Source organism: Oxyura jamaicensis, chromosome 1 (assembly GCF_011077185.1).
Source record: "Oxyura jamaicensis isolate SHBP4307 breed ruddy duck chromosome 1, BPBGC_Ojam_1.0, whole genome shotgun sequence".
NCBI lineage: Eukaryota > Metazoa > Chordata > Aves > Anseriformes > Anatidae > Oxyura > Oxyura jamaicensis.
The window spans coordinates 137694057-137718429 of record NC_048893.1 but is presented as its reverse complement, the minus strand read 5'-3'; the positions used below and the strand labels follow the sequence as shown (position 1 = coordinate 137718429).

The window sequence follows — 24373 nt, the reverse complement described above, 5'->3', positions numbered from 1 at the left end:
AAGAGAAAACATCTCCTCATGAGGACAACCCGGCAGTAGAGCAGGCTTCCCAGAGAGGCTGTGCTGTCCCAGTCCTTGGAGGTTGTCAAGACCTGATGGGAAAGACCTGTGCAATCTGTGCTGACCTCAGAGCTGCCCTGCTTTGAGCAGGAGGTTGGACTGGACACTACCTGAAGTCCCTTCCAACCTGAACTGTCCTGCGATTCTGGATCTACTGAGCTGGCTACCACCTGGAACATCCTCAGTGTATCAGTCCCCCTAAATAAATTCCTATAAAACATATGTTCCAGAAATCTATTTTAATATGTTTTTGCTCTTCTGTGCTACAAATAGCTTGTGCACTGTCTCCCCTACGCTGACATCTCTCCTGCTTCATAAACTTGGCATCTAGGAGAAAAAAATGTGAGATATACATCTTAACATTGCATGTCTGTATGTCATGTGTCTGTCATGTCATTTTTAGACATCGATTTAAAAGAATATTCACTTTATAATAGAATTACAAAAGAAAAAAATGAAGAAAAAGGCCTCTCATGAGAACAGCCCTTGACTGAAAATATATATATATATATTTCTCTCTCTCTCTACTTCTCATGCTCTTAATCTGTTTTAGGTATTTATAAAACTTTAATCCTCACAGTATCAAAAGTCCCAAATGTACAAAGACTTCAGCATGTACTTAACTCTACACTGCTATAAGAAGTCCCTCAAGGATGTGTATCTTTGCAAAATCCAGGCCTAAATGTAGAGGTAGATCTGCACAGATTATTTTGCAATAAATAAAACTACAAAAATAAATAAATAAAGCCCTGAGACCTTCCTTTGAAAATGGACTCAGTTATAAAAAATTCTAGGTTGTAAAAATCTGTTCAAGTTTATTTGCTTCTGCAAATATTTAAGTAGAATAATATAACATTTGACGTGTGATCTTCTGATGGTCAAACGCTCAGCCAAAGCAGGCAAACTGGCAGAATATATGGCTATAACACTCTAAAGATTTATTTGTCAAAATCTCAAGGATTGTTGTTTTGTTTGGCACGAACTACCTGAGAAAAAATTAACACAAGCAGAAAGTCAGCCTTTTTCGATGGGACTGTTGTCAAAGTTGCTGCTTTTTTTTTTTAAAAAAAATATATATTATTTTTATTATATTTTTTTTCCAGCAGCAATAGCCTTGACAAGATCTTTTTAATCTTTTCCATCCAATTAAACAAACTACAGTTGCAGAACAGTGTAAAGCAAAATATCCAGGAGCTGAAATAGGATGGTCTCATCCCCCCCAGTTATTTTGTTTGTTTGTTTGTTAACTATTTAGGGATGGCTCTCAAAGAACAAAATTACTCTTCTGTTAAAGGCTCTGGGCCTAGGTGTAGTTTTACTAACAGCGGATAAATTTACTCCAGAAGGGAATTCCGAACTTGTGATAGTGCTGTCAAAATTTACACTGGCTGTGATGGTGTCCCCTCTGAGCATAAGATACTGAACTTTGAGGCCACACATTTCTGTGGAGATTTCAGAAAAAAATCCACCAGAAACTAAACATGAAATCCAATTTCTTTCTAGGCTTAGGTGTCTAACCGCATGTGGCAGCTCCCTCTCCACTGAGCAGGACTTATGGTGAAAGATTGTCTTCTGTTGGTGGCCTTGCCTTCTCCCTGCCCTGGTAGCACCTTGCTTGCTTTCCAAACCATCAAGAACCAGTGGGGCTATCTACATGAGGTGGAGACTAGGACTCAAGGCAGGCATTGAGTGTTCTCCTTGGCCTCACCCTCATGGACATCCCAGCCTGGTGACACCCAAGGGGACTCAGCTGCTCTGCCATTGATGGGGGCTGGAGGTGGGAGGTGTGTGGTAAAACCAGCACTGCAGAGAGAATGCAGGAAGCAACAGCGTCCCTGCCCCATGCCAATGTAAAGCTGTGGCCTAAATCTGCTGCTGTACAGGGGAAAAAAATCCCTACACAATATAAAGAAATAAATACAGATATCAACACCAATAATCCCATCACTTTTGTGTTAACAGCTTGATAACATATCTGCTTATAACTCACACACTGCACTAAATTTTCTGCTCTGTAGTAACTATCATATTCCTGTCAGCAGAACTAAATATTTAATCATCTGGGGAGATGAATCATGAAAAGCTGTTTTGGGGAGATATTTTTAAATGGACGATTTGTTGTAATTTAATTTTGAAAACTTGCTGTCTCTCTCTTCTCTCAGGAGGGACCTTGTAAGCCTGTGACCATACAGGCTATTGCCCTGTACCGCCTGCTGTCTCCCTTGCAGGTGATCCATGTAATCTAATGGGTTTTAAGGTCATCTCTGACAAGACCAAGCTCAGTCTGACTGGGCACCGCTAAGCCTAGAGATACAGAGAGGGCAGAGACACACGCTCTGCCTGGTTGCATGGACCTTGTAGCTGGATACACTCCAGTTGCAGTCCCATAGTTTCATGCCCAAGTCTGTAAGCCTGCTGAGAGTTCAGACACAGCATCAGACCAAGGTTGCATCCATGTTCTACACCATCACCTGCCTTTGTGACCTTAAGCCTCTGCTACCACGGGCTGAGCCATGCTGCAGCCCCAGTGCCAGCGTGTCCCCACCGACGTGCCAAGCGCCGCCGCTCTCAGCCTGCCCCTGCTACCAGCGCTTCCCGTTTTTACACTGATAAATTTTCTCCAGCGTGATGCAAAATTCAAATCAGGTTTTACAAAATGAATCTCCGAGGAAAAGGGATAATTATTAAAGAGCTTCATTAGCGCTTTGCAATCTTAATTATGATAATTATATTTTTGTAGCTAATATAACTGAACTCCTGCTTTTAAATCCCATTAATAAGCATTTTTAATCCTTCTCCTACTGGGCCAACAAAACCATAATGTTGAGCTCCATATTTACACAGGGCACTTTTTAATAAAAATGATGCACTGTTTATTTAGGGCTTCCATTCCCTTTTATCTGCACTTTGAACACACGCCTTCTCCCGGGACGCAAAGAATAAAGGAGAGCAGTAAAGATGAACTCAGCAGCTCGGGCTCAGTTTCTCTTCCTGGCAATGAGAGAGCAGGTGAGCACCTCCGTGGATGGAGCATCCACAGCTTCTCTGGGCAACCTGTTCCAGTGTCTCACTACCCTCAGAGTGAAGAATCAGAGGAGTTCAGATAGCACAGGGAGCCCACCTGGACCTTGCTGGCAACCACATCCATCCCACTGCTCATCAGTTTCCATGGTGCTGCTGCAAGGAGCCAGTGGAGCCCTGCCTGTGCCTGCCCTGGGTCAAGTTCTTCAACCACCATGCTCCGAAATGCCTCACCTCTTCCACGAAAGCATCTGGCATTGGCCAGCATCAGTGAGGCAGACGCACTGCAGGGGTATGATTTAATACTGAAGTCTGATACACCTATTTCCTCTTCTTTCATTAAGCTGTGGGTCTTAATTGGTGCTCAGAGCCAGGGGAAAAGGTGGCAGCTGGAGGGGAAGGGGCAAAAGAAATCTCAATAAAATAGGAATGCCTAAGTCCACAAACCATTCATCCGGTGTGTGAGCTGGAAAAGGCACCTACCCACCCAGCTGCTGGAAATCTTGCCAGGTGCCAGCAAGTGACACCAGTATAAATGGCCTTTTCTGAGTTCAGTTTATAATCCCTGATAGAGGAGAATTTGCTGTGTCCTACATTATAAACCACCCACTACCACCCCGTTGCAATGGACTAGCGGATTTTTTTTGTCCGATTGCAGCCAAATATTTTACAGTTCCTGACACAGGGTAAAAGATCAAAGGTGGAACAGCAAGCAAATTCAGATATCTCAATAAAGAAATGAAAACAATAAAGCATGTATTAAATATTATCTGCCCATTAATCTCTGGAGTAAATTCAGAAAACTAATTAAAAGCTTCTACACAGATAAATGATAAGCTTCTTTATTCAATGAGCTCAACATATGAACAAACAGAGGTTTCTGTTGATATCATCGTTATTAGCAATTGCATTAAAGCAAATGATTTTTGCTGTGCTACTGGGAATACAGTGATTTGAAAAACAAAATGTTAAGAGATGAAAAATTCAAATCTTCTCTGTACTGAACATATCACATTTCCTGTTCTTTTTTAATTTTGTGGGGGGTAATGATAACTCTTATGGGTGAGCATGACAAACAACAACAATCACAAAAAAAAACTCAAACCAAACACAAACAACATGAAGAAGAGAAAAGAGAAAAGAGAAAAGCCTGTGCAGAGCCAGGAAATATCTCTGCATAATCATTCTTCAGTGGAAGTCCAGCTTTATTGGGCAACATTGTCTTCCTGCATGGGAAAATTTCTAATTCAGCAAACCTTACTGCACCTTGCGTCTCTTTTCCTGCTACCGGCTTCACCACTGGCAGGGGATTTTGTCTGAATTTTGTCGGGAGGTTTGTCTCCTCAACCGTAATTGATAGGTGTTCTATTTTTGTGGTGGAACAGCTCTGCCTTGCGTGACGTGGCATTGCACTGCTGCATGGGGAGCTCACAAGGCAGCCAGCGCTGCTCTCCTGGGGTGCTCAGGGCATAGCTCCCCTTCCAGGCAGCTCTTCTGAGGGTTGCGACTTGGGAAAGGGGGGTCCTGAACGACACTCAGGACTCAAATACACAACTCGAGTTGTGTACGGCTCAAGTTGTGTATTCAACATAAATGCAGAGCCCAAAATGATTAATTTAAATACATAGCTGGTCCTGAATCAGGCTACTTAGGATCAGTTAAAAGGGCTCTGGCTTCAGAAGCTGTGACATCCTCCTGTGGATCCTATACATGGAAATACCTTGGAAGATTTGATTTTGCATTCCAGTGTCCCCGTGCTACTTAGCATAAAAACAGCTTTAAACTGATGAAATGGGGGAATGAGAGCAAACTATAACTGCTTTTGTTCATATTTTTATTCATACTCAAGCATCTCCCTACTTCATATTTTATATTAAACTCTCGCTACTGACTAAAATGAAATCGAGGTTTCAAAATGTCTCAGCCTAATGTCCTCTTGAACACAGGCTAAATGCAGGACATAGTCCAGAGAGTGTAAAGTGCATTTAAATTTTAGCATATTCACTCAACTGCTGTGTTTCAGAAACATAGAAGTCATTAAAAGCCCCATAACAAAGCATCAAATTATGCCTCTGCCAGATATTAACTTTGAAAAGAAAGAATAAAGGCACTCTGAAAACCATAGTGAAATAGCAATATGCTGATTCACCTCATGCTCATGTACTGTGAAAGTTAGAATTGCAAAATCATATATCTTTTCTGTGCCAAATGGTATTGGTAGGAAAGCATGTTTTGGCTACAATTGGTGTTGTTTTTTTTCTATTCTGAATGTACATTTACCCTTTCCACTTGAAAGAAAATCTGCTGCCAGAATGATAGGGTGATGTACTACTTTATTTGTCATCTGTGTCAAATATTCACACAGACACACTAAGAGCGTGTCCCAAAAAGCCTGAGTTGTTGCACACTGCTACACATCATTCTTAATTACCAGGGGTAAAAAACATGAGAGGGGGACAAATGACACAGTTCTAGATCTCTACTCAAGCTGAATCACATTTTGTTTCAAACACAGTGCCATGGCCATTGCACCACAGATAGAAAAATAGGACTTGGGCCTTCAATACACCCTGAGTTTTGCAGGTAATCTAAAAAAAAATCAGAATTAACTACTCTACAGAAAGGAAGGTACTTTACAGTGTACCTATTCTGCTGTGACTTCAGTTCTTGTCAGCATACCTGATCCGGCTTTGAACAAGCAGTGAAACAGGAATGTGGCTCTGTGTAGGTCTGCTAGCTTACATATTTACCCAATACCACCAAAAAAAAGAGGAAAAGAGAAGGAAGCATCTGGCAGGGAGCCCTGGCTGGGTCCTGTGCTGCGGCTGGTGCTGGGTCAGGCCCTCTGGCTCACTGCCTCATGTGAAACACCCGGGAGAGGCAATCGCAAGGCTGTGGCTTGAGATGGGGAGAAAAGGGAAAGCTCCTAGAATCCACACACAAAAAAAGGTATCCTGAAGGCAGCTTTGGGGAACCGCAGGAGGAAAAGCTTTTGTCATGGGATGGATTGGGCTGTTTGGTCAGAGAGATATTATTGCTGCTCCTTGCCTGGTGGGTTTCAAGCAGTCTCAAGGGTGTCTATAGAAACTGTAGCAACATTAGTGTCTGCAGAAAAGACAACTTATAGAAACTGTGACAAAATACCATGAACTCCAATACCACAGCACTTCACTTTATTATCATACATTTTACTGCCACACTATTATAGGGGTATTTGAGTATGGGGATTTTTTCTTTTAAACAGAACAACATTTGGTTCCCCTTGGGTGTTTTTTTCCCCCTTCGTCTGCCTGCCTTTGGATAATTCAAAAGGCAAGCTCCTGGAAAAACTTTTCTGCTGGTTCATATTGTTTCCTACTTCAAGTTAAAGAAAAAGTACATGATGTTAAATCTGAACACCAAGACTTTGTGAATGTGTAAACTTCAGAACTCTAAACCTTTCAGACTGTGCCAATGTAAACCACCTAAAGTGCAGAGAATTAAGTACACTTTATCCTTTCTGTCCATGATTGAACGTGTTCCAGTACTCCTAAAATTGGCAACAGGGAGTCTCTCAAATCCCCCAGAGCAGAGCGGGGCTTTTTCAAACGGGTATGAGAAAAAGAGGGAGATCCTCATCCAAATCTCAGCCCCAACCCTGTAGCTCTCTCCTTTGAAAATCCTCATCTTTTGCTTTTAATGTCCTCACTCTCAAGGACATAGGGCAGGAAAAGAGGAAACCTACCTCTGCTGAGTGAAACACTCCCTATTCCCTTAGTTCCCATTCCCTTAGTTCCTGGGAAGATGGTGCAGAAATGTTAATGAGCACTTTTGAGTTCCTGTATCACCCACCCTTTTACATGTTGCTCCATCAATGTCTAACCAACCTGTTGTCTGGTCCAACCCCTGGCAGATGAAAGGGCTGAGATGCCCATTTGGGACCCAGTACCCCTGGCCAACACCTTCTTCCCTGCACGGGCAGCACCTTCCCCACTCCCCTTCCTTGCCATAGGCCCATTGCGTGTCTCAGAGGCTGTGCACCAGCACTGCCATAAATAACACGTTGCGTGTGTTGGAGATGGGTATCTGGGAGCCCACGGTTGCTGCTACACCACTCCAAGCTGGACGTACATGTTGGCCATGAGGAGCTGGAATTTGGCTGCCTGGGTCTGAGCTGGTGTTGGTGAAGGGAACCCCAATAGAAAAGCCAATAAAAGGCTGGGACCCCTTTGGTCTGCTCCCATCTCTTCATAACTTGGAAATATTTTACTGGAATGAGCAGCTTCGGTTTGTCCACTGTCTAATTCCAGGCTGTTTTAAAACTGACATTAGCCTGAGAAATAATGCCGAGTCTTAAACTACACTGTGAGGCATGCAGTAAATTTTTAGTCAGCTAAAGAGCGAGGAATGAAATGTGAGATAATGTTTTCCCTGATATATTTTTTTCTCTCTCTTCATGGAAATATTGATGGGAAGGATAGTAATATTGCTGCTGAATTCTGACCCGCGTCGCTGTAAAGATATATTATGTGCATCAGTCCAGCAGGCAGTTCTCTCAATCTTGTTTCCTCTGCAAATGCAGTTATCTGGCTCTGGCACTTTGCAAAATCCTCTAAATTACTATTAAATTAAATACTTTTAATTTATGGAGGATTTTAGCTGAACTCATATTTCTTTCCATTAATTATCAAGTATTTTACTGACTCTGTGAAAAACATTAATGAATCAATCTAAATGAACTCCCACTTTCCCCCATGAACTGGGGCTTCATGTCATCAGTCACACTCTAACCTGAGAAGGTTATATTTCCCTTGGATTCATCACTTATCTCGTTTCGAATCATGTATTTCTGAGTGGGCTCAGGACAAGATTTTCAAACATGGCGTTTTTAAGCTAGTGATGGGAGTATGTTTAGCTGCCTGAATATGCAGATGGATTTTCAGAGGTCTTCTGTGATTTGAAACAATTGCCCTTTAGCAATGTTAGGGTTGGCTTGTTTCTCTCTTTTTTTTTCCCTTCCTTCCTTCCTTCCTTCCTTCCTTCCTTCCTTCCTTCCTTCCTGCCTTCCTGCCTTCCTGCCTTCCTGCCTTCCTGCCTTCCTTTTTCTTTCTTTCTCTCTCTCTCTCTTTCTTTCTCTCTTTCTTTCATTTAACAGGAACAGTAATTGCACTAGTTATCTTTCAGCTAAAATACAACTCCTGCTGTCATCTTAGACACCTTGGGACTCTGGGGAAGCGTTGGTAGAAATGCAGGTAGAAATAAGTCACTGGAATTGAAGGACATCTGGGTGCCTGAAAGTGTAGTTATGTGACTAAATATGGATTTCACTGCTGAACTCTCAGCATCCAAAATTGAAAATATTGGCCTGGACACACAGTGCTGGTCTTCAGTGTGTCTTAACATGGCAAACAAATCTGCAAGGGTCCAATGCAGACAAGTCATATCCCAAAATGTAGACTAACTAGGACTTACTGTAGTAAAGCAGGCAGGTGAGGTATTCAGATGCTGACAATGCTACCAGGGGCATTTTTATTGCCATAAAAAAAAAAAAAAGGGTTGCCCCAGAGCAAAAAGCAAGTCTGTTATATCACAGACCAGTCAACATATGTAGATGTTCCCATTTTGTCAGTGTTTCATCCACTGTTTGCCAAAACCAACACAAATCTTGGCAAAGGAAGGTATTTCGTGAAGTTATGTGGACTGACTTAATGTATTAATCTTTACAGTGACACAGATTATTAGAAACTCAATGATATGTGGAATGTTTTACGATGTGCTTTCACTCTGATAAATAGCTAATCACCATATATATGTGACAACAGAGCATTACAGGAAGCAGTGATATGTGTTCTGAAAAACACCATCGGTCCTTTTATGCCCTCTGCATAATGCCCTATCATCTGCGGTGCTTAACTTTGTGATGTTGCTTTCAAAACCACTGAAAATGTTCATTATGAGAATACTAACATTTGTCAAAGCCTCCTTTCTGGTCTTTTGTGGTGGTGGTGTGATTTTTTTTCCTTTTTTTTTTTTTTTCTTTTTTTTTTTTTTTTTTTCCCTAGTAAAAGTGCATTACATGTTATTTGACAGCTGGTAATTGTATGTGTATTGAATTAAAGCATTGATTTTAATTTTCAAAGTCAAACTCACTCTCTTTTAGCTGAATGAATTACTTTTTTCATTAGAAAAAGTATTGGTACTGGACTTCGGATACAGGATCAGAGCTTAGGCAGCCTGTCCCCAGGGATATTTTCTACTGCTTTCTTTTTGAAACATTGAAAGGTTCTTAGTTGCCCATTACCCAGGAAAAAAACAAATAAACAAATAAATAAATAAATAAATCTCCAAACGGCTAGCACAGCTCCTAAATTCATAGCTAGCTTTCAGCTATTTTGTGTTGTATTCCAATTCCCTGGATGCTAGGACAGTTTTCAGTCATACAGGATAAGCAAAAGCAGTTTGGGCAAAGCTTGTATGAGAAACCCTGAAAGAAAATGCAGGTGCTGCTATGAATTACACTGATTATGCCATGGATAGGAATCTATCTTTGAGGCAGTGGTAAGGCACATTTAGAAGACTCCCTGGGAAACAGAGGCTCTCTGACCCTTTCCCCTATATTGTACTTTTCATAGATGCAGGTGCTTTGCCCTCTCTAGTCTGCTCCTGAGGAACTTAACTGCAGACCGAAGCAGCCACTGTAATGTGGAAACCATAGGAGGAAAAAAAAGGGGGGGGGATCATAGGTTGTCATCCCAGAGAGATGTTCAAAAAAAGACTCAAGCTTTGTGCCAAGTTTCAGAAGACAGGCTTCTTCTCCTGCTCTCTCAAAACCTAATCACCATGAGCCAAGTCTCTGACCTGTTGCTCTTATCATGCATTCAAAGACATCTGCTGCTTCCTTATTCTTAGACTATCAAACCAATTATCTCTGCCTCAGCCTGGATTTTGTCCCACTCCAGTGCACATGAAGCTATTCAGCCTGCCCTCTCCTCTGCTCTCTTCACCGGGGAGCCACTGCCTCCTTCTCCTCCTCCTCCTCCTCCTCCTCCTCTTCCTCCTTCCATGCCATGGCCCCATCCAGATGTGGCCCTCTCCAGCACACAGCTGAGATGCAGACACGATGCCACTACCTGCTCTCACTCACACCAGGGAGTGAAAACCAGTGGGGTCAAAGCCCTGTAAACCAGTGGAGTCAGAGCCCTGTAAACCTGCCCTGGAGTTACAAACTAGCGCTATACACCGAGCCTCTAAAACAGAGCAGGAACAAGACAGCGCAGCAGCTGCCGCCCTTCCTCGAACAAGTTTCCTGCTGATGAGGAGCCGTGTTTCAGATGAGGAGCCTGCCCACTCGCACGGTTCCAGCCGTCCTCTGTGTTGTAGACGTGACAATTTGATTGGAGATTTTTCTGCCTTACCGTGGCTTGTACTTGTGGGCTGAACAAAGAAACTCTCTGCAGAGTTTACGAATTTATTTAAATATGTTTTGATTCCTCCATGTCTCAAGAGCCTGTATGCATGCCATAGCTTTCCCCTGTTTCTCTGTCTAGCAATTCACTACCGTCCCAACAGGCATTATTGCAAAATCTGGCAATAGCGTTTAATTCAACTCAAATTTGCCTATATCCTACTGCAATAAAAATAAAAATAATAAAAAAATTGCATGTGGAAAGAAGCCGCTGATATCCTGTCTCATGCATTTTTGCAGCTCTGCTGATATATGTGAAAGAAAACGCTAGTCCACATCGGTTACTCCGTGTCTTTTTTGCTCTAAGACCTGTGATTCTTTTTGCAACCGTGCATTAAAATGGGTTTTCTCCAAGGCATAATAAAAATATCACAGTAGTGACATACATCATCTTTTGGGCGCCATGTTATGTGATGAAATTTTTCATGGTACACTTAGTTTGCATTTGTCCAAAGTAACTGAAAGTGAGAATGCGCACTGACCTGCTCCAGAGCAACCGTATTAGCCACCAATAATGCAGACGATCACATGCGTCAATTTGACTCTGTGCAGCACAGTGTGTTTATTATTTCTGCAATAAACTGTGGAAGAAAATAAAGTGTGAGAGCATTTCATTCACGTCCAGCTGTTCTATTGCTATAGTATTGCTTTAACAGCAGAAGCAATTACAGGAATATATGCACAGGTCTTTTCTCTGTCTGGCGCAGATGCCTGTTTTACAAACCACTTTTTGTTTTTAATTCTTATTTTAGCCAAACCCTCTATAGCCTTAATAAATGGACTACGTCGATTTCTTTCTACTACATCCACATTTAGACCAGCTACCATTACACTGCTTCCATTTCAACGTGATAAAGTGAAATAATGGTTCAGGAACTGGTTGCATATTTGAGGGGTACCTGCTTTTCTACAAATGAAGGGAGCAATTGATGCAATCTCGTTGCATCATTTTGTTCATTAATAAATATATTCCCATAAAAACTGAGGGTGTGGTAATGGATATGAAGAGGAGAGCATGCACATTCAAATATTTCTTGATACCAGAATCTGGGAACCTGACACTAATCAGAGCCATGGCTGTAATCAGGGTTTTTCTCAGGATTCCACTCCTTGGAATGCAAAGTGAGCCTTACAGCAAAGCATAGGATTGTTATTGTACTAGAAATAAGAGGATGATGGCAGATCTTCGCATGGGGTTGTAAGAATCATGATCATTACTGTCCCCTGTCCAAGGACAGCCATGAAGAATTTAGGGAATTAGTGCCCTCTTCAAGGAAAAAGGCACTGGCTGCTCTGGGATGATGTGGATTTTGTGTACGGTTCTTTTGTCCCTATGATTACACAAGCTTTCCATCCTGGGCTTTGCAAAATATTAAAAGATTTTAAATGGGCTTTACCCCAGAGAGACAGATTCCAAAATGCTGTTACACAAATAAATTGATGAATGGGATATCTATATGTCATTTATTTCCTCTTGGAATTGGTGACCTTCCATCACTCAGTAGTTTCCTTCACACTCCCTCACTTGTGAATTATAAGTTAATCAAGAGTACAATGGAAACAATGCATGCATAGCCTGCTCACTGCATTCATCTCTCTCCTCAGGGTGGATTACGGATGTTAAAGTTGTAATGAGCTTTCTTTTAGGCCAGTTTTGACCTCAATTCTGACTTTACCAGCAAAAATTTCTCATATGAGATGACGCAAGATGTATTTGGAAAATACAGTGGGATCTGTAAAAGGGGTTGTGAAGCACGATTAGTTTAAAAGAGTATATCCTTGCTTTTAACTGCTCTATTTTTGGGAAGCAGGCTACATCATAAATAATTTAGACTGAGAATCTTCAAATTCATTGTTTCAACTTGGTCTCCAAGGAACCAAAGTCTAACTCTTTTTGAAAGGATGTTTATTTCTTGGGATCCTCAGTCCCAGAATTCGCAAACCCAAAATGACAGCCACATGTGGCTGATGGAAAGAGAGAAGCAGGTAGGGGAAAGAGGTCTCCGGCACTGTGCTGACATGCTACCTCCTGAACCTGCTCCTGGTTTAGCCAAACAGCGTGACTTTGATGCTATTTCACACTTACCAGTGCAGAGGAAGCAGGATTTCAGCATGTGGCTCTGTTTTGCAGAGCCTGAGCCTTTGGGACTTCCCCTCCGAGGGGATGCAATGCATCTGCTGCAAGTATTTATTTTCAAACTATGCAGATACACAATGCCAGTGAATGGAGTACCAGGAAAAAACTGTTCTCACACAGCTGATAATGCTAGTGGTAACAATGAAGGAATTATTCTCATTATAAAGAAGAGTTGATCTGAAAGGTAAAGAGAGGTGGTAATTAATTTCCCTTAATAGTCACACTGGGATCTCCTGTAGTGTGCGGTCTGATGTTAATAATATATTTTCCCCCCTATAATTAATGTTCATGTTCTGTTCCTGGGGGACTCTTCTCCACTATCCTCAGCATTGTCATTACTTAAGCATGCACAAGCAACTTTAGCACCTCACTTGATGCAATATCTAATTCAAGCACTGCCTCCCTTGCCCCTGTCTTATCTCCTGCCAGGTGGGTGGCAAATGTCATCACTGAAACATGCAACCTCAGGAGAGCTGAGAAATAATCAGGCGTTTTGCCCCATTTTGGAGGAGTGCTAAGTTTTAAACAAAACAAGAGGCTAGCACAAACAGCGGAGGAGCCCCCTCTGCCCGCCCTGCTTTCTGAGGTTTGCTGTCTAGGGATAAGGAGGCTGAGACTTGGACCGTAGAGCAGCCAGTGGCTCTTGTGTGTGCTGGCTGCTGAGAGCATGGGCAGAGAGCGAAGCCAGGGCAGAAGCAACTGGGCCTGGGCTCCTGCCGGCTGTCAGTCTCTGGTGTAAATCAAAGCCTGTTTGGAATAGCTGCTCTAAGCGCCAGAGATCAATCAGCATCTGAATTGCTCTAAGATCCTCTCACTAAGGCATGCTGGATGCTCCTTAGCTGCAAACACAGGCACGATTCTGACCCTTTTTGGAAAGAAACAAATCCAAGTGATGAGTGGTTCCTCACCAGAAAGAGCAGAAAGGCAAAAAGCTCAGAAAGGGCTAGGAGAGTAAGTTCTGTGACATCGTACTGCTTTCCCCTGGTGTTTTATACTTGTTTCTCATATAAGGTTCCTGCAGGACAAAGATGCCATGGAAGCGAATCTTTTTCCTTTACCCCGAAATTGCCTTGAGCCTGCCATGCACCATGCATGCTGATGTGCATTCGTCATGTATTAGAAGATTAGGGAGGGTGACTCAACAGACATGAAAGAAAAGTGGGAACATGACAAAGAGCTCAAATATGTGCATTTTGTTTCTGCAGGACAGCAGAGATGCGTGCTAAGGGGAACGCATACAAATATATAAATATTTATTTAAGGGTTGTTATCTTGTACAATTGGACAAAAAGTTCCCAAAACCAAATGCACACTCCCACCACAGCATGTCCAGCCCCATGCACTCTCTGACTTCTGCTACACAAGCGTAACCTAAGCAGAGATTTAAATTTTCTGGAAACACCTGCACATAGAAAACAACAGATTTTCCTGGGCATTTCTTCCCTTTAAGGGAAAACTGAAACATCTATAGTTTTCATAATAAAATTAATTTTTATTTACCTCTTTATGAATAAGAACAGTATTATGCCTAATTTTGTTTGCACATATAAAATTCTCTAGATCTCTAGTATCTCTGAGAAAAAGGGAAAAAAAAATGCTGGCTTTTGAACACCATCAAAAAAAAACTGGTATTAAAGACAGAGCTGTAATGCACACAAAGTACTTCTTGACATTTCTGGCTAGTTGACATATCTCTAAAGCAGGAAAATGAATAAGTAAATAACTAGAAAGACAGAAATAGAGACTACCACCATTACCAACCCATTAGCAAGAGGGTTCCAAAGATTTCAGAGATACTACGTAAGCAGATTTAAGGTCAAAATGCACAAACCCATACAGCACAAACCCATTTTTCTAGAAGAAATGTTTGCAAACTAAACATTCGTATGCAGGATATAGCTAACACAGCATAGTGACTTCATAACAACCTAACTGGAAATACTTTATTATGTGGAAAGTACTTTGAAGGGTAAAATTTCAGCAATTATTTCAAACACTGCACATTTTTTTTGCTCATTCTGACAAAAGATATCTCTCAAATACATTCAAGCTTTTCTCATGACTTCCAATTTTGTTTTTCCTACTTTGCATTAAAAAAAAAAAAAAAAAAAGAGGACAGAATGGAGAGCAGAGATAACTTTTTGTAGAAGGTTTCATTACTTGTATCCCAATCTTCACAACTCTAGGCCTTGCACATTTAAACACAGGTTAGTATGAAGTGTTATTTATAAATCATGGATTAAGGAGAGGAGTGCCAATCGTGATAGCTTCTTCTTCCTGAAAATTTGTATATTTTGATTTTTAAATAAAACAGAGACACTTTTTGCATCTTTTAAAGAAATCTTTGGGACACTGGCTTTATGGAAAACCAGAACTCATCTTTTCTTTATTGGAAAAATTCAGATTTTCTGACTTTTTCAGTTAAAAAAGTAACTACCAGTGAGATACATAAATATAACAAAGCATGTTATCCCCTGTTATCTGCCCATGCAGATTCCTGGTTCTGGAGACCAGCAGAGGATGATGAGACTTTGAGTGGTTTCTCACACCTTAATCAGAAAGTTTTCTTGGGCTTTCTCCCTGGAACTGACAGGGGGTGATGAGATGTTTTACCCATACTTTCTAGTAAGAGAGCCCTGGTAAAGCCATGTAGTAGAGCTGCTTCAGACCTGACCCCTCCGGTGTGCAGGGAGACCTTCCAGCACCATGTCTGTGGTGCCACGTCCCAGCCTCACACGGGGAAGTGGTCCTGCCAATGGAGAGTGGCAAGGAGGCTCTGAATACTGCTCTTAACTAACTGAGGAAAAAAATACCATTACATTTTCACTTACATTGAGAATGCACTTTTTGTTTAGACAAAAGTCTAAACAACAACAACAAAAAAGTGATATTATGGTGCTCTTTCAAATAAATAATGGCAACATAACCTTCTCCCACCCACTTGGGGAGCCTGTGTCTTGGAATGTGCAGGCTCTGCTCATGCCAAAGATTTGCTTCTAATTAAGGGGTAACCAAAGTCCTTTCCAACACCTGTATTGTGCGGATTTAATATGCTAATGTGTAAGGCTGTCTCAAATATCTAATCCTACAATGTGGTACTTGCTTTTTTTCTGTACTCTTAAGTAGTTAGTGCTGCTAATTTAACTCCATCAGGATGAAAGGCATTAAATGAAATGTCTGGAAGGAATTAATTTAAGTGCTTATCAAAGACTGGTAATATCAATTTCCACTGGTAAGTAAAATGAATGCGCGTGAACTGGAATCAGATACATTGATTCAGCTCTGTTGTGAAAACATAGCTTAGAGATAAATAGTACTACAATTATTCGCCCAGGAAAATGTGCATCATCTTAATGGAACCACTGTAATGACCTTGACTAAACTAACTGCATTCTCACTTTCTCAGACTCAGTGCCAAAATACCAACAACATCATGAAGTTTATGTCTGTACTGTGAGGTGTCTGTTTTACAATAGGACATGGAGAAAAAAATCTTCATCCACAAACGTTTCATGATTCATACATACAGTTGATACTGCATAAAAAGAACTAGAAAATAATACAAGATTTTTATAATTCAGGGCTGTATTCTTGGCTTATATTTACAGCTCCTCCAGACCGGCAGGGCTGTGATTTGGTCTAGGCTGACATTCACTAAATCTACAGATTTAGCTCCAGCCTGCCGATGACACAGCCAGAGCTGAGGTTGAGGCAAGGGACTGCTGGGGATAAAAAGCAAGTGGTACTGCCAGGAAGAACAAGGCTAAGGAAGCTCAGAGAGTAGGAGAGCAGTAAAGCATGACCAGCTTGAGAAGATGGGAATAATACACTCTAGTTTATGTTAGTCTCAGGTTTAATGCCATGGGTAACACTAGAGCTCAGACCCAGAGAGCTGAATTTATTACTGGATCTCACAGGACTTACTGTGATCCCAATTACAGACAATGGTGAAAACTTGCTGTCGGCCTCCTTATGCAAAGCCAGGACTATGCCTTAGCCTGGGCCAACACACAGGCTTCCTCGTTACTCACCCTTGTGCAGCATAAACTCTTCAATTCAATTTGCAGCTGTGGGGAGTCTTTTTGCTGATACACATGATTTTTTAAGGGCTATTATTAGCTTACTGAAACGAAACTGCTGTTGATATGAAAAGCTTCAATACAAAATCAGGACAAAGTGACCTGAAAAACAGTATGGATTCCCTGTCTTGCCAAATATACATGTTCTGGTGAGGCCTATCGTGCACTGGCTATGTGCATGTGGAAGATAATGAGGATTCACATGAAGGTAGCTTCAGACCGAGTGCCTCAGGCCCAGCTGTATTTAACCCTAACCCTCATCCTAAGTCTGTCTGTAATTATCACCTGAAAACTCCTAGCCCTTAAAAAATCCAGTGGAAACTACCTCAACTGCCAGTGCCACCACAGATGTTGTGGGATCCAGCATGAAACTGAGCTGTCCATCCCTGTAATTCTTACCACTCAGCCCCACTCTACATGTACCCCTAGCCTTCTTTATCTGTCCTGTAGCAGCTTTACTGGGGACAAAACTTGGCTTAACACATTTGGTCCTGCCAGTCCTCCTTCATAGCAGCCTTCTGGCCTTGTGCAACCCAGGAATATTTGTCCTCACTTGGCCTTTCCACATCTAATATTTAACTGTAACTCTTACCACAAACACTGGGTAAAAGTTTCTTGGTATCTCCTCCTTTCCCCCACAGCTGGCTCTGCACCTACAGCACCAAGAGATGGACTTCAATCAGTAATGAATCGAGGCATTGCTCTCCTCACCTAGCATTACAGAATTTACCACTGTTCTCTTGTAGCAATAAGCGGAAATCTCTTGCCCCTGTGATTTCTAACAACAGTCTGAATGTTAACCCTACCTTTAAGTTTCTCTACCCCAAGGCCAAGCAGAAGGACTTGATGCAGGTGGAAAAAAAGGGCTGATAGTAGCTTCTCCATGGTATTTTCTATTGACTTGAGCTCCTCCTGCCATTATCATTTGGGTTCAGTGGGTTATGTTCACTGACAGATGCTGTAAGAAGTTCATGGTGAGGGTGAAAGCCATATAGCCATGGATAGGCCTGTGCTCGGGATTAGTAAAGACAGAGACTGAAGAGCTAAATTTATGACTACATCCTGCAAGTCCTTCTGATCCAGAATGATATACTGTTGTCTGGTTATGGCTGTGCTTAGAATGGGAAAGAGATTTTTTTATACAGCTCATTTCTCTTCCTTGTCTGCAAAAATATCAAATAAATGTCACACAGTTTTTGTCCCATTGGAGAATTCCTTTGAAAATCCTTCACGGTGAGGTGGCTGCCTGGTACTGTCTGATTCACTCTCAGTCCTACATGGCCATTTCCCCAGCCTCCCTACAGATAAAGTAGGTGTTACAGCCAAAGTCTGAGGGTCTGAATAGCCACCTTTATGTCTTGCTTGAGCCCTGTTTGCCATATAAACTAGCTTCCTGGAAACAGACTGAATACTTTTAGGAGTGCAGAGATGGGAAAATGCAAAGGTGATATTTCTGCTCTGGGGCCGTGCAGGAATTCCCTGACTGGAACATCCCATGTGGAGAGCAACCCACCCACAGGGCAGTGAAAGAATCACTGTCTCAGCCCATGTATTGCACATTTGACTGAAATCTTTGGTTGCAAAGAAGCTGCATTTTTCTGGCACGTTTCTAGGAAAGTAGTTTCTCAGTTTGCTGCCAGGTAGGATAGAAGAGTTGAGTTTTTAAGAGCACCAAGTGGCATATTAGCAAGTGTAAATGCATCCAAAAATGAAAGAGGACTATATTTCTGCTTCTGATTCACTGTTCTGTGCCAAATAACAGTCTCTCAGTCACCTTTTCTTCCTCAAAGAGAACAGGTTGTGACAGATTGAAATCTTCTCCCCTGCTATGTCAGGAGCCTTTATGTGACAATTACAACATCATTTTTGTTTTACGATCAGCTGAAGTCAGTTCAAAACAGCACTTCACCTCACACATGAAGTAGTATGGCTTTATGTGACAGGGACTGGGATTTGGCAGGAGCAATTCCTCATTTACAATCTGCTTTCTTCTGTCTCAATGTTTTACACCTGATGCAGAGTAACTTTAGTTTTGAAGCCAGTCAGGCTTATCTGGAGGAGTGACTCATCTAGGGCAATCCGAGTAGCCGGCTCCTGCTTGCTCTGAGAGGCACTGAAATGTTGAGCAGTGGAGGAGGAGAGAAATTACAAAACCATGGCAGGGAAGACCGCAGCCCTCCCAGATAAAATCTGTGATATTCATCTGCGAGCAGCAATCCTGGTGCTCAGCAGGCAGTTTCTTTATCTCCTCCCTTTCCACGGTGATTTCCTTTCTCTCCAGTTGCACCCAGCTCACATGCCATGGGCAAAGGTGGCCTCAGGAAGTTCAAAAAGAAGCCAGCTGGCTGTATGCAAGCCCCCACATCAGTGGATCCTGCTGATGTAATCAACAGCACCATGTTTCTAGCTTTTTTTTTGTGTGCCTCTAGTACAGCAATTAGCCAAGGGTAGGTCTAAATGCTGCAGTGTTCGTAGTGATCTTGGCTTTCCCTGACAATTCACCCTTTCACATCATCTATTAGACCTATGAAAATAATACAGTATTTCCCATTAGTAATCCCTCCCACTTGTGATTTCTTTTCTTTGTGGCTAGGGGAGACAAAGTGTGCAGCCACCACACAAAGAGCTCTCTGGAGCAACCACCATGAATTCAGGAAAACTGGCCCTAAGCCCATCCACCTTTCCCTGTATCCGAATGGCTCCTATTTAATTTCTTTCCTGGTTGCTTTTTATTTTTAAAATGTTTATCTTTTAAAAATAAAGGAACATCTTTAAAGGAACATGAAAACATGGTGTTCCTGTGGCCTGCAGTCTGACTCGCATGAGTCCTGCACAGGTCCAAGAGTTGGCCCACGTGGTGGCAACACCAGGGGGAAAGCCAGGCACTAGCAGCAAGCATCTCCATTTCATCTTACTCCTAAATCTGACATCAGGAGCAATTTTACAGGTGTCGAACATAATCCAGATCCAAAAGGACATAATAAAAGAAGTTTTGTGGGCAGTAAAGCCAATACCAGCTAATGTGTTTTTTTTTGTTTGTTTGTTTGTTTGTTTTTGTCAGAAAGCTCTTGCGTAGGTAATCCAGTGTCTGTAGTGCCAGATATACATTATCACGAAAATTAAAGATACTCCATAGCTTTGAGATCCTTACCTTTCTCTCAAACTTAACTGAAATTGGCCAGCAGGTTAAAAAAATAGCCAGACAGGCACACACATGACTACACATATGCACACACACACAAAACATGACCAAAAAATCCTTACTCCCTTAAAAAACAGAGTGAAAAATAAGCACAGTTGTTAACTCAATACCCAATCCAGGCAAGTTTTCAGGACTGGATCCTGCAAGGATTTACAAACCAAAAAATTAGAGGTTACAGCATCTAACTTTTAGTTGTCTGGGTTGTGATTCATCTCACCTAACTTGAGGTATTCACAGTACAGAGGCTGACCGCAGAGACAACTATCAAAACTGCCTTTGTAGTCAGTGGAGAGGTGCAGCAACTCTTTGGGTACGAGTAACCCATTTTTAAAAGGGTTATCAAAAGCAATCAAATACATCATGTTGAGAAGTGCCCCCTGATAGGAAAGGAGCAGGTTCAGGCTAACCCCATTCTCTCTCTCTCTAGTCCCCCACTATCCCAGGAGACCAAGTGATTGCATCTCTGTCAGAAACTTCACAGGTGCCGTCCTATAACTATCTGGGTTTTTCCACCCTGCATCCTATGGAAGAAACTGCTCTAGTATTTTCTGCTGATGGCTAGAGGACCTCCTCTGCCTGGTAGCCTAAATTTTCTTCATCTAAGCATTGAAAGTTTAAACCTTTTTACTCTTGGGATAATGTGCTTCAGCTTAAATAACTTTTCTTCTTCATGTTTCCTTACCATCTCATACATCTCCGGAGAGCAATCACATTGACTCTCAGGCTCTGTTTTGCTCAGCCTTTTTCACGTGCATGCTTTTTTACCTTGTTGAACTCCTCTTCTATCCTCTTTCCCCTCAGCCACTTAGTCTAGGTTAGCAGGTCTTCTCTTCACCTCCAAAAATGTACAATGACAGTCCCCTGATGGGGAAAAATTGTCTTTTTAAAATTTACTTTGTATATCTAGTTAACCTTTATTTTATGGTTCCTTCATACATATAGCCTCTCATTTAACTTGCTCTCTGCTTGGATGGGCCTAACTGACACAGACAGAAAAAAAAAAAAAAAAAAAAAAAAAACACAAAAAATATGTGAAACACTCAGAAGCAGAATTGTACAAGCACAAGACGGGCATTCAGGAATAAGAGGAGTCTCTGAAGTCACTTTGAGTTCATTCTTAAAAAAAATAGCAGGCTGCCAGATTGAAAATGTCCCTCTGGCTTCCGTATTTCTCTAGTTTTATAAACCTAACCAAAGAGCATTAGCATTCTGCTGCTGTGCTTTTACAGGATAAATTACAAACAAGAACAGTGAGCGCATCTCGGAAGTTATGGTCTTTCCTTTGGATACTTGATATTCCATACAGCCAAGAGCTGCCTGAAGACTGATGAAAACTTCTGTATGCTTGATTTACAGTCTATTTGGAGGTGGAAAAGTGCATTTATTACTTTCATTTCCTTGTTTTCTTTTAATATTTTTTTTTGTATATCCAGGCAGCAGTCCAGGAAAAAATGCAAGTTTTGCAGATTCATTTATTGACCCTTCCATTGTGATTTAGTAATATACATCAGCTGGTACTTACTTGTACTTACTGAAAACCCAATAAGGGAAGATGTTGAGCACATGTTCTAAAATAAGTATTTGGTTTAAACATGCTAATAAATTGTAGTACTTGCTTTTCTTCGTTTTCTGGATTTTTCCATTTCCTTTCCTGGAGTTTTAATTCCTCTGGGGCATATCATAAAGCCCTTACTCAGAGAAAACTACTTTTCTATTTACTTTGTTTAGGTTAAAGATTGCATGAGACAGTAATATTCTCAAAACAAAGAGTTTCTTATTTTTTAGGTCTGCAAAGTTAAATTGTTTTTTGACCTTGTAACTGTTGAATAAAATAATATAAAGTTTGCCATTTATTCCTGGACAGGATTTTTTAAAAAAGACAGGGAGGGCTCCAGTTTTGTAGTCATGGTGTTTATACAGGTCTTCTGCTTGATCTATGATGGCTCATATGCACCCAATTTTTGTACTGCTTATGTTTAAAAAATAGTGAAAGCAGTTTTGATCCTCCATGGAGGCCAACATTGTAGTTTCAACATTCTTATCAATTCTGTTCAGATAACCACATGATTTGGAAGAAAAATTCTCGATTACTGTCTTTTTCAGCTTTGCACATTTTCCCTTGAATCTCCTCTTGTGTTTGCCTTTCCTTCCATATTTATGCCTTTCGCTCAGCCTTTTGGGCAGTGGGCTGTGGACCTCCTCCAGTGCTGAGGAAATAAATTAGGAGAGCGATCAGCATTTTATCATCACCATGTCACATGACATTTCACATCTTCTTTTGTAATTGTAATTTCAATGGTCCCTTCAATACTGATGAAATTTATAACATGCCAGGAGGGCTCTCTCAGATTAAGCTGTTTTTTTTTGTGTGTATTAAAGGGCCGTCATGGAACATTAGCCTTGAGACATCAAGTAAATGGATCGAGGCTTTAACACAAGGTGGATGACCTATAGCTGGAATTTGGTACCCTTTCTCCCAGGCGAGCTGCTTTATTACTCTGTAAGTAGTTTCAGTTCATTCACTGGGACTACTTGTGAGATGCAGTCACTGTGATTAAGAAGGTCAGAATCTGTCCCTGTTGACAAAAGATTATTTTAACACTTAAGATTTCTTTTGTGCAGCTTTTGCTTTGACTAGTGAGCACTTCATCAGGTGAGTCATCCCCTTTCACTGGGTCTAAAGCTTGCACAGCTTGATCCATCAAGATTTATGGGCATGCATGCGTATACCCCATTAAGCTACACTACTGAAGTGAAGGACGCAGTGTTGGAATAACGAGATATTCACTGTGAGCAAGTCATATTAGACTTGGGCTAGAAACACATTGTGAGCATGTTGGCAAAGGAGATGATTCCTCTGAAAAGGGATCAGAGCTGGGTAATATTATGTGCAGCCAGGCCTGATGTTGAAGCAGCTCTTTCTGGAGTGGAAATCAGAAGCCTGAAAGTGGTGTCCCGATTTCCCAGTCGATATAATGGGGGAAGCGGGCCACCTTGGGGGAGGATTCACAACCCCAGAGCGAAATATTTGCTGCCTAAATGCAGTAGACATTGGCACTTTGTATTCCTATCTTACGCATGGCCCTAAGCAAGGCATGATTTCAGTCAAGTCACCCTTCTCCTCTGCATTCCTCAGGGACGTGCATTTCTCCTGCTTGGTCAGTTGCAGTCCAGGCTCTGCATCTTGGGTGCTCTAGGCCACAGGCTGTGGGCCAGCCAAATGAAGGAGGAGACCTTCTTCCCTTCCTGCACTTCCTGCCCTGCTTGTCCTTACTGACTGCCCCTCCTCCCTCTGTGAGCTGGTTCAATTCAGTAGTTTGGCAAAAATAAAAATAAAATAAAAATAAATAAATAAATAATTGCTTTACTTTACTTTTCTGATTGTTTTTCACCTGGAAGAAGGCAGTTGTCAGAAGTGCACTTTAGGAGCTGGGGATGGATGGGGGCTGCTGAGCTGGTGTTCGCCAAACTAAGGGTGCAAATAGGAGCGGCCCTTCACTGTTTTAGGGGCCTCGGTAGTAGAGTGCGCTTAAATGAGCTTTAGTCTGTTGTGAAACCCCACATCCCACCCCTCGGTAGATCTGCTGTGAAGCATCCCAGCTGCTCACAGCTACTTCCCTGCACGGCTTCACAAGGGGCAATTGTCAATTTTGCCCCATATCATCGGAAACGGATTTGGGGACCAATACAGCCACTTTACCCTGATGACTGTCACGGCATTATTCTCAGTAGTAACAATATCCTAATAGCTATACAAAATCAATAGATTCAAATAGCCTAATTTTAAATTAAAAATCGTAATATCTTTCTGGAGGATTGCGAAGCCAACCTAAAGCAAACACTTATCAATTCTATTTTATTTCTTGTCAGGCCTCCCTTTCATCTCACACTATGAACCAGAGAAATGCCCGAGTTTTTCCCTCAGACTTTGATCACTGCATTACCATGACAACAATGTATTTACTGTAGCTATAATGGATGGACTTCAGATGTCAACTGGGTCCCTTGGAAGGCTGCAGGGGAGCTTTTGGTCACCGTATACCACAGTAAATGAAAGAATGATTCTCTTGACTGAAGAGCTAACAGGTAACTTGCATTTGCTTTCACATCTCACCTGTTCTTTCAGCAATGCCCACTGCCTTCCATCAGTTTTAAATCCACCGTCTCTTTTAATTACATGGAGAAACAGGCCAAGCTTCTATTTATCAGCTCGCTTTGTGCTTTGCTGACTGAAGCCCGTAATCCAACAAGTTAATGCATCAATCTGACAGGATGTGACGCATGGACACCATGAAGGTGTTTATTCTTACTATTTATGTTATTATTCTTTTCAGAGCTTTCCAGCCTTGCACAGCAAAAATAATAAATAAAAATAAAAATAAAAATGTGTAAGTCTTTTGTTCTTAAGCAGTTCACAAGTAAAGGATGAT

General features: G+C 41.6%; 1 protein-coding gene and 1 long non-coding RNA gene across 6 annotated transcripts in view; one reads left to right on the top strand and one right to left on the bottom strand.

Moving 5' to 3' along the window:
• The window catches only part of NPAS2 (neuronal PAS domain protein 2), a 99287-nt gene that overhangs the window by 58128 nt on the left and 16786 nt on the right, over positions 1–24373 (bottom strand). Inside the window, exon 1 of one of the 5 annotated variants that reach the window (XM_035316082.1) lies at positions 11008–11114. The exons of the other annotated variants lie outside the window; for them this stretch is intronic. The gene's annotated coding sequence lies outside the window, so the exon portion shown is untranslated. Of the gene's footprint in view, positions 1–11007; positions 11115–24373 lie in introns of those variants that run through there. 5 annotated transcript variants of the gene reach the window in all.
• Positions 10813–24373, top strand: part of LOC118161051 — a 28233-nt gene continuing 14672 nt past the window's right edge. The window contains exons 1-2 of the long non-coding RNA XR_004747833.1: positions 10813–11108; positions 15256–15258. This is a non-coding gene — a long non-coding RNA (uncharacterized LOC118161051). The remainder of the gene's footprint in view (positions 11109–15255; positions 15259–24373) is intronic.